A 10,974-nucleotide genomic window follows, 5' to 3' on the forward strand; every position below is an offset into this window, starting at 1 on the left:
GGAGCTCAGATATCTCCCTCCGTGTTCTCAGAGCTCATGGGCCAAGTGTTGGCAGGCTGGCATCCTGAATCATAGGCTGCTGTTTTGTTACAATACGTTGATGATTTTTGCTCTGTGCTCCAAAGTTACATGTAGAAGCTTCAATCTCTCTTCACTTCCTTATAAAGAACGGATGTAAGGCGTCAAAGAAGAAGCTCCAGTTCTGTTGTTCATCTGTGACTTTTCTTGGACATTGTCTCACGTCAGGAGCTCGTCATCTCACCCAGGACCGTAAATCTGCCGTTATGGACATTGAGGTACCGGCTTCTGTCTCCAAACGACATACCTTTCTGGGACTTGTTTCTTATTGTAGATCATGGACTGTGAATGCTTCGCAGCTGTATGACTCTCTCAAGAAAGAACCCTTCCAACTTACAGAAGTAGGCATCTTGGCAGCCCCAGTCCTGGACTTAACCAGCTACGACAAACCCTTCAGGCTCTACTGCAATGAGAACAATGGACACGCAGCAGCACGGGGGGCACCAACGACCCGTAGCCTACTATTCCAGTAGGTTAGACCCCGTCGTCCGACGATCACCTACCTGTCTACGAGCAGTAGCGGCAGTCTCCAGGATGTTGGACAAGTCAGCAGACCTAGTTCTGGATCATGAGGTACAACTGTTAGCACCGCATGATATCTCTGCCATTCTAACACAGGTTCAGCCCAAGTACTTGCCTGCAGCCCGTTGCCTGAGACTCAATGTGCCCTCCTGATGCCTGCCAACGTTACCATCACCCGCTGTCAGACTTTGAATCCTGCTACTCTTTTACAGGAACAGGATGACACTGACCAAGCGACTCAAGAAGAACCTCACGACTGCACCCAACTCATGCAGATGGAAACTTGTGGGTTTGATTCCATCAAGGACACTCCACTACTTAGTCCCGATCTAACCTTGTTCGTTGATGGCTCCAGGTATGCTGTAGATGGACAATTTCACACTGACTATGTGGTCACCACACAGACCCCTGTCCTTCATCAACAGTCATTACTTGCACACATCACAGCCCAACAAGCTGAACTGCAGGCCCTTACACACCCCTGTATGCTGGCACAAGACAGCTAACATTTACACAGACTCTAGATATGTCTTGGCAGACCAAGCAACCAAAGAAGCAGCCCTGCTGCCCCTCACACCAGCAGTTGTGGCCACCTGCCAAGAAGAAGACAACATGTAACCATCGCTAAATGTCTCACAGCATCTTTTTTTGTGTTGTCAGAAACAAGCATCTTCCCATGAAGTGTCGGGTTGGTAAGCAAAAGGAGCCACTTCAGATTCCAGTGGCATGTGGACACTTCACGGGAAGCCTTGTCTTCCAAGAGCCTTGTTTCCAGTGCTAGCCTCCCTAACACATGACCTCAAAACATGCCTCTAAAACTGCAATGTGTGATCTTGTTTCCAGGTATTGGTATGCGCCCGGTTTCTCTGTAGTTGCTGCCTCTTATACTCAGGGATGTATGACTTGTGCATTGTCCAACCCAGGTAGGACTGTGAAAACCCCTTCTAAACACACTGCTAGGCCCTTGTACCCCTTCCAGAGGTTGCAGATCGACTACATACAACTTCCTCAAATCTGGACCATTTCAATACGTCCTTGTATGTATTGCTCTCTTCTCTGGCTGGAGACTTACCCCGTTTCTGCGACTAAAGGCCAAAAATACAGCCAAAAAGCTTCTTTCTTTTATTTCCAATAAGTTTTTATTGAAGTGTTAACAGGTATCCACTTTGACATTTCCAATGACATACATATAACTAGTGCATCTAAAGTGTCTCAGCGTGTCGTTACACTATTATTTTACTTTTCCAAACATAAATGGGGAGTAGGTATGGGGGGAGGGGGGGGGGGGTTTGGGTAACGAGGGTTAGGATATGTGGGTGGGTGAGAGGCACTAATCCAATCATTTGCTTCCTTCGTTGAAATTGTCTGTTTCTTGTTATCCAAGTTCTTCTTGGCTTGGCGTTCATAGTTGTGTTTGGTTAATGATGTGACAATAATCCTTTCGTTATTCCGTCCAGCCAGGGTTGCCATGCTTCCTTGTAGTTACCCATTCCGTCTTGTCTAGATGCATACAGTTTCTCAAATGAACAATGCTCAGATACCATATCAATGAGTTTGTTTAAAGTGGGAATATTAGTGGATTTTCACTCTCTAACGATCAGTAGTTTAACGCTGAGGAGAATGTGTGCTGTTAATTTCCTGTTATGGGGTGGAATTTTTTCTAGTTCTAGTAACAGTATGGCTGTCTGCGGTCCAAACGTGGTTCTCAGTCCTAATAGTCGGTTAATCATTGATCGTACCGAGTTCCATAGTGGACGTACATTTGGGCATTCCCATAGTAGGTGCAATAGGGATCCAGCATTTCGGCATCCTCTCCAGCATAGTTCTGAGGTGTTTGGAAAGAGTGATGCTAGTTTCAGAGGAGAATAGTACCATCTTGTCAGTACTTTCTGGTGGACGTCTAGTAGTCTTGAGCTAACCGTGCATTTATGGGCTCTTCTGCATGATTTGGCCCAATATTCCATATCGTAAGATGTTTTCAAGTCTCTCTCCCAGTTAAGTATGTGTATTTTTTTATTTGTTTGTTTAGATCACCCCTAGCTTCTCCATTAAATACTTCATACCAAAATTTTAATTTAGTTTTTGGGGTTTCCTGAGCAAAAAATAAATTTGTATAGGTATGTGGGCACTGTTGGTGTGGGGATTTTATTGTCCATCAGAAAGCTTTTGATTTGTCTGTATTGGCAGAGGTGGTCTCTAGTTAAGTTTCCCTCTTTACATAGTCTATCAAAAGGCACTAGTTTGGAGTTTTCTTGAATGTCTGATATTAGTTCAGTCCCTTTTCTTTTCCAGTTGGTGAGTGATAGGTTTGGTATTAGTAGTTCTAATATGTTAATAGGGAGGGGTATTCGGCTTCTCGGTTGGCGGGACTTAGAGATTTTTAGAATATATCTCCAGGTTTCAATTGAGGTTCTGATTGCTAGGCATTTTGGGATTTTTATTTTTATGTCTATTGTGCTTGCCAACAATATTGTGCGGAGGTTTCTACCGCCTCCTAGGTGTTTCTCTATTTCTGGCCAGCTAGTGTTGTTTTGAGGGTGGCACCATGGCCTCAGTTGCTGTAGTATAGTTGCTCTGTGGTAAGCTGTGAGGTTGGGGACTCCCATTCCTCCTCTTTCTCTTGAGGAGTATAATATTGCTGCTGCTACCCTCGGTTTTTTATTTTGCCATATTAATGCCATCATTTGTTTTTGAAGGCTTTTAATCATTTTTTGGGGTAAGGGGCAAGTCATGGTCCTGAAGATATAGAGGACTTTTGGTAATGCCATCATCTTGTAAAGACTTATCCTTCCCAACCATGACGGTTCTGTTTTTTCAAATTTCTCCAGATCAGATTGCAGCGACTTGAGCAGTGAGTTTATGTTTATTTGGGGAGTGTCCCTGAGTGGGGTAGTTATCTTCAGTCCCAAGTACGGGTTTTGTTTGTCTTCCCAAGAAAAAGGGGAATTCTTTTTTAATTATTTCTTTAAGGGTTTTAGGTACTCCGACTCCTAATAGTTGAGACTTGTGCGGATTGATTTTGTAATATGAGACCCGTCCGAATTTATTGATGATTTCTATTATTGCTCTGAGTGAGGGTAGTGGGTTGGTCACAAGCAGTGCAACGTCATCCGCAAAAAGGCCGATTTTATGTTGGCGGAATGGTAGTGGGATTCCTTTTATGTCTGGGTCTGTTCTTATTCTTTCTGCGAACGGTTCCATTGTTAGAACAAACAACAGAGGGGATAGTGGGCATTCCTGGCGGGTGCCATTGGTTATTTGAAATGGGCTTGAGAGTGTTCCATTTATTAGGACTCTTGCAGATGGGACGGAATATAGCGCTTGTATGGCTCCTAATATCTCTCCCTTGAAACCAAATTTCCTCAGGACTGAAAAAGCGTATTCCCAATAGATCCTGTCGAACGCCTTCTCCGCATCCAAGGTAAGGAGCAGAGAAGGCGTTCGCAGCCCCGTCATTTTTTCCATCAGGTCCATTATTCTTCTGGTTCCATCTGATGCCTGTCGGCCCTGAGTAAATCCCACTTGGTCACTATGCACCAATTCTGGGATGATATTTAATAGTCTTTGGGCCAGGATTTTTGCGTAAATTTTTATATCGCTATTTAGTAGTGAAATTGGTCTGAAATTTGTCGGGGATGAAGGGTCCTTGCCACAATTGTGGCCTGGAGCATCTCTGCAGGTAGGCTTTCTGTTTTTTTTGCTTCATTGAAGATTTTAGTAAGGTTTTTAGTTAGTTCTATTTTAAAAGTTTGATAATACTCGTTAGAGTACCCGTCGGGCCCGGGCGCTTTGTCTTTTTTTAAGGAGTTAATTGTCTTCAGAGTCTCTTGTTCTGTTATTGGGGCGTTTAGTAAGTCTAGGTGTTCTCTATTAATAGTTGGGAGATTGATGTTGTCCAAGAACTCCTTAATGCTGTTTTCGTTGGGTTGGGTCACCGTCAGGTCATCTCTCAAGTTATAGAGCTTGGCATAAAATGTATTAAATACCTCTGCTATGTCTTTTGGGTTGTGTATTTTATGCTCAGATCCTGTCTCCTTTATATATGGGATTTTTGATTTAATTCTTGCTTGCCTAACTCTGCGTGCCATGTAACTGGTAGATTTGTTATTGTCTGTGTAATAGGTTGTTTTGTATGTTCTGATGTTTTTCGTGTTGTAGTAGTAGGAGATCTCATAGGTGTTGTCTAGTGTTGAGAAGCTTTTTGTGTAGCGTATCTGTCAGTGTTTTTGGGATTTCCATTTCTAAGTTTTTTAGTTGTGTGAGTAGGTTATCAAGAATTTTTGCTTTTTCTTTTTAATAGCGTGAACCTTGCTGAATCAACATGCCTCTGATAACCGACTTATGTGCGTTCCATAATACAAATGGGTTCGTGTTGGGGAGGTCATTAAATGTAAAGTATTCCTTAGTGGCTTCAGATATTTGTTTTTTATACGGGTCAGTTTTCATCAAAAACAAGTTATTTCTCCAAATTTTTGGAGTGCTTACTGAGTGTGATAATCTCATGGTTAGGAAAACCGGTGCGTGATCCGACCAGGAGGTTATTCCGATTGAGGCGTCTTTCACCCTTGGTAGTAGGAAGAAGTCCACCAAGATCATATCGATCCTGGTGAAAGTTCTATGCCTTGTGGAGTAGAATGTATATTCTTTTGCATTTGCGTTGATGCATCTATATGAATCATACATTTCCAAGGGGCTAACATAGGTGATGCCATTCTTTTATTCTTGGTGTCAATGCTTTTATCGTGGATTAAGTTGAAATCACCGCATAATAAGAGCTGGCCCTTTCTGATTTTGTTAATTTTCTTCATCAGCCTGTTAAGGAAACGTATCTGAGCATTATTCGGTACATATACATTAACTAACGTTACTAAGAGACCATTCAGTTCACAGATCAATGTTACATATCTACCGTTCACGTCTGTTGCTGATTCAATCAGTTTGAAGTCCACAGAGTCTTTGATCGCTATAAGTACCCCTGCCTTCTTCTTTTCTGTGCAGGCCATGTATACCTTGGGAAACTTTGGGAGTTTTTCTTTTATAAAGTGAGTCTCTTGTAGACATATAATGTCCGTTTTTGCTGCTAGTGCATCTTTCCAAAGAGAAGACCTTTTGTGTGGAGAGTTGAGACCTTTTACATTATAAGACATAATCTTCACACTCATGGCAGCGGAGTATTTGGCTGCTTTGCTTTAAGCTTTTTAAGTTTAGAGCTCAGATTTTCCAAGTTGTTCTTTTCAAAGGAAGAGTTTTCTGTTTCTTTTTGTTGTTTTCCATTTGTTTTGGCTTTGATGCCTTAGATGTGTTGTGCCTTTGGTGTGGGGAAAGGTTATAGGGTGGAAACTTGTCCCCTAACCAGGCGGGGAATATAACAATAAACAAAGTCAAAGTGAGAGTTTCTCTCGTTCGGCTTTCAGGCGCCTTCAGAGAGAACATCACTTATTGTTTGGGGGGAAAAAAAATGTCCAGCCGTTACGAGAGTTCGGGCCCTTTTTAACACGTAACCAGGATATCAAGGAGGGTTCTTGACACTTCTTGTGTTCACTCCCAGTCAGAGGGGAGAGGAACACAGCGGAGGTTCATTTAAATTTTTGTTGTGGAGTTTAATTTCAGCCGTTAGGGGCTTCATTCCATTCTGGGTCGAGGCGCCTCGGGGCGTTAGCCCCTTCCGCGTGTATGTTCCATTTTTTTAGTAATTGGAGGCCTTCCTCTGGGTTTTGTATGAAGTAGTTTTTTCCATCTTTGTTTATAATTAGTTTGGGCGGGAAGCCCCATTTGTAGAGAATCTTATTGTCTCGAAGGGCTAGAGTGACTTCGCGGAATTTCTTTCTTGTTTGAATCGTCGTTTGACAGAGGTCTGTGAAAAGCTTTATTTGGTTGTATGGCGCTGGTAAGGATGTGTTCTTTCTGGTTTCGTATAGTAGTATTTCTTTAATGTGGAAGAAATGAATCCTTACAATGACATCTCTAGGAAGATGGTTAGGTACGGCTTCAGGTCGGGGTAATCTACGCGCCGTCAATCGTTCTTGCTTCCACGGTCGAGTCAGGTAGTAGACATTTAATAAATTGTTGGATATACTTTTTTAGTTCTGAGTTTGGAATTGTTTCTTCGATCCCTCTTATTTTCAAATTATTTCGTCTACTACAATCCTCCATTTTGTTTTTTAGTGCTTCCAGTTCGTCTGCTACGCTATAATGCGCGTCTATGAGATCGTTGTGTGACGTCGCTATTTCCGCCATTTTGCCTTCGAGGTGGTCCACTCTATTGCCTAATTCTGTCACTGATGAATTTAGTGAGGCTGATATGGAAGACAGGTCATTTTGCAGGGTCTCTCTCAGTGCTATTATCATGCCTTTTATAAATATTTCAGATGCTGGTTGTTCTGAACACTTCATGTTCAGAATAAGGTCAGCAGGGTTATTTTCTTCTGGTTCTATGTTTTCCTGCCTTTCTTGGGTTTGCAGGTTCTGGGATCCCTGGGTAAGGTTTTGGTTTGAGGATTCTGTTGCTGTGTAGTTTATCTGTTTTGGTTGGATGGCGGGAGCTCTGCTTGGCAGCCTCGCAGCAGACGCCATTTTGGGTGCCCCTGTTTGTGCCTCTCTTTCTTTCCCTGGAGCAGGCCTTCTCCTTATCGCTGTGGCCAGGGGCTTTGAGGATAGGGGTGCGGGAGAAGGTCCCTTACCTTTCCTTGGGACGTTTCTCTGCTCCTCCGCTTCATCCATTCCCCCCTCCTCTTGTTCGCCGGCTGCTCGCTCTGTTCCCGCTCTCTCTGTCTCCTCTCCTCCGCTCGGCTGAGCGGTAAAGAAGTTGGTGAGACGCTGCGGACCCATCTTCACCCTCCGCCTTGTATCCATCGCTGGTGAGTGCTAGCGTTGTTCCCTTCGCTTAAATCTCCTTTCTCCGTCGCTTTTAGTTGCTTTAAGGGCCGATTCTCGCGGAGCTCAGAGATCTGCGACTTCTCCGGTCTCCATCCAGGCCACGCCCCCCCAAAAAGCTTCTTTCTGAAGTGGTCTGTAGGTTTGGTGTCCCAGAAACTATTGAATGACCGTGGTACTCACTTTACTGAGATAGCAGGGATGTTAGGCATAGAACAGGCATTCTACACACCCTACCATCCTCAAAGCAGTGGGGGAGTAGAGAGGCTGAATGGGACCAGAAAGAACAATCTTTTGTAAGCAATGACCGAATTGAATAGACCTCGGCCTGAGTGTCTTTCCTTGTCCCTCTTGTCAATAAGACACACGCCCACCAGACAGACAGGTCTCAGTCCTTATGAGATTCTGTTTGGTTCGGCCCCTCGTCTAGGCCTATACTTCCCTCAGCTATTACAGGTTCAATCTGAACATATGTTACCTCCATTGCAGGATGTCTGGTGGATTTGTGGTGATGGTAGGATGCCTGCAACCCTGTCCAGATTTTGGAAAGGTAAGTGCGCACCTACAAAGGTACTCCTCCCCTTTCAGTTGTTCGCAGCTGGGTGGACAGGACACACAATCACACCCCCACCAGGACATAGACAATCTCTGCATGGACTGCCATGTAATCTCCCTGGTGGATCTTTTTGATTCAGGCATTTACATTGATGAAATAGGGGTACCCCGGGGAGCGCAAAAAGAGTTTAAAGCCAGAAACCAGATTACAGGAGGAATCTAATCTGTCTTTTGTCCTCAGTGCACAATTAATAAAATATTGATTGGATTAATTATATAAATTATAATCAACAGAGATTTGTAAACGACCCCAGAGATGCCATACAAGGATTAGTGGAACAACTAGAACCAACATCTTCTACGGCCTTCCAGAACCTTCTTGCTCTGGACATGTTCCTAGCAGAGAAAGGAGGAGTCTGCAAGATGATTGGGGATTCATGCTGCACCTACATCCCCAACAACACGGCTCCGGACGGATCAGTGACTAAAGCTTCGCACGGACTACTAAGTGTATCTATTGTTATTGGTGTTTATGATGCATTTACATCATGGTTGGAGGACATTTTTGGACAATGGAGTGCTTGGATCACGTCTCTTCTTACCACTTTGACTATTATAGTAATTGCTTTTGTAGTAGTAGGTTGTTGTGTAGTATATTGTATACGCTGCATATTAGCAAAATCTGATGAGAAGGTGATACCCACTATGATGGCACAGAATGGTATGTATGCCCAGCTCTTATGTTCACCCGGCTATGATTATTCTTGTATTGGTCAGAACAATAGTGAAATGTTATTGATAAAGGCTGGCAGACATCACTAGGATGGACTGAAGTACCTCAAATGTTTACTGTTGTTCTGGGACAAGATAAGAAACAAAAGGGGGAAATGTCATGGAATATAAAGGGTTAAGTTTCAGGATGCAATAAGTCTATGTTTCTTACCTTGTATTGGACTATTGACCCTTAAACAGAAGACTAAAACATATGCTTTGTAATGCCGGGAACTAGGATTATAAAATAAGAAGTCAGAAGACAAATTAAATAAGGCTGAGCTATGTTAACAGAGAAGACACAGAGCGATAGCAGAAATGTTGTCTAATGCGATAACAATATCCTGACTGCAGTGATTTCCATGTCTAGACGGGCCTTAAGAGCTCTGAGACTATTTGGTAGATGTCAATAAGCTTTATGACCAGTAAGCTTTGTCACCTATGTAACACTAATCTTTGTACCAAGTAACTCTTGAATCCGCCTTCTTCTTTCTGTATAAGAGTTGGTAATGTTGATAATAAAGTAGAATTCATTGAGTTCTCATGGAGAAGTGTCTTGACATAACATGGAGGGATTTCATGCTATTGATGGATAATTGCTAGCAAATCTCCTCATCACGGGCTTCCATATCTACCAATTTGGCACCCGGCAACGAGGTCATCAGATCGGTACCGGTGTGGTCCGATAACAGTAAAGCAGCACAATGTTTATTTTGAGGCTAGGTCTCCAGACCACGACTTAAGCCATAAGACGTTGCGGGTAGTAAGATCTGCTGGGTGAGGAAGCTAGTTGCCATTTCTTTTAGACTGGTCATGAGTCAAAAATTTGCTCTCAGGGGCTTTTATCTTGCATGTGTATTTCCAGCTGACCTAGCCAGACATTGAGCGTTCTGGCTACCCAAGTGGCCGCCACACCAGGTCTGAGCAGGCTTGAGGCCGCCTCCCGTATTTTCTTTAGGAGGATCTCAGCTTTCCGATCCATTGGATCCTATAGCTGTCTGTCCGTTTGGCTATTTTTGCCACTGGTAAGTCTACCTTGGACATGGCTTCCCAGGCAGCGCCATCTTCCACCGCGAAGGGAGATAGCGCCTTATAATATCCTCAGAGATGAAACAGCCCGCTTCAGGTTTGCTCCATTCTTTTAAACATATCAAGTTCTGGATTTGTCGTGGACCAGGATGGCCTGCGCCTCTCACCCAACCCCCTGAAGACTTTGTCCTGTATGGTTCTGGGTTTCCTTGGCTCTTCCATATTGCTTTCATTAGCTGACTTATATCCTCTTAGGACTTAAATTTAGGTTTTATTAGATCTCCGACTCGGTTATGTTTTTTTTCGGAGTCGGAATGAACACCCGATCTACTTGGCGTCTTCACCTGTTTCTGAACAGAGGATGTAGATGGTGGAGCATCCTGGGAGGCTAGGGCTGAGCGAACCTCATCTCCAACCAATAGCCTAATATCCTCCATAAAGCCTGCAGACGCCTCCTCAATGATCTGGGCTACGCATATTGGCTTAGGATATGCTAGTGGTAATTTTTTGTACAAACCACACATTTTTCATTTTGGGCTTTGTAGACCCCAGCGCATTTCCCCCAGTGTCAGGGGCATGTAGGAGCTCATCAGGGCATGGCGCCCGCTCCTACAGCAGTACCAGAGGAGAAGACGCCGCTCAGCCCTCAGCTAGAACCGCTTTGCCTGCGGTGAGGAGGAACTTGGCCTGGGATAACTGCTCCTGTAGCGACCCGGGAGACGGTCCTCAGGAAGGCACAACAATGCCTTGTGCCTCTGCTCCGGCAACTATGATGCATCTTCATGCCAGGAACTCCTGAGAGCTCCCGGAACCCCCTATATACCCGCTTCTGGGCAGGACAGGAAAACCACTGAGGAGGTGGGAAAGGGATGTCCCTGACCAGAACAGGAGTCTATGCTGGACTGTGGGCTGAACGCAAACCTGAGTATCTGTGTAAATAGCCCTTGGCCCTAGGACCCACCCTTGGCTCCGGGACCCCGCCCTGGGCCCCAGGTCCCGCCCTTCGCAGCATACTTTATCATACTGGCTTCACATCAGTAGCAAGCAGTTTTACCCGCACACACAAATAGACCCGGGCAAAGTGGTCAACACTACTAGTGAAGCGTAAATACAAGGTGGTGAGAGATGGAAGGGTTTATAACAGCG

The 10,974-nt window shown here is 44.3% G+C and overlaps 1 long non-coding RNA gene across 1 annotated transcript; it reads left to right on the forward strand.

Annotated features, from left to right (window-relative positions):
* The first annotated feature begins 366 nt into the window (after window positions 1-366).
* Window positions 367-9,336, forward strand: LOC136604807 (uncharacterized). Its single transcript, XR_010789900.1, has 3 exons — window positions 367-651; window positions 813-955; window positions 8,323-9,336. It is a non-coding gene; the product is annotated as an uncharacterized lncRNA (long non-coding RNA).
* The last annotated feature ends 1,638 nt before the right edge of the window (window positions 9,337-10,974 follow it).

The sequence above is a fragment of the Eleutherodactylus coqui genome, unplaced genomic scaffold (genome assembly GCF_035609145.1).
Source record: "Eleutherodactylus coqui strain aEleCoq1 unplaced genomic scaffold, aEleCoq1.hap1 HAP1_SCAFFOLD_133, whole genome shotgun sequence".
NCBI lineage: Eukaryota > Metazoa > Chordata > Amphibia > Anura > Eleutherodactylidae > Eleutherodactylus > Eleutherodactylus coqui.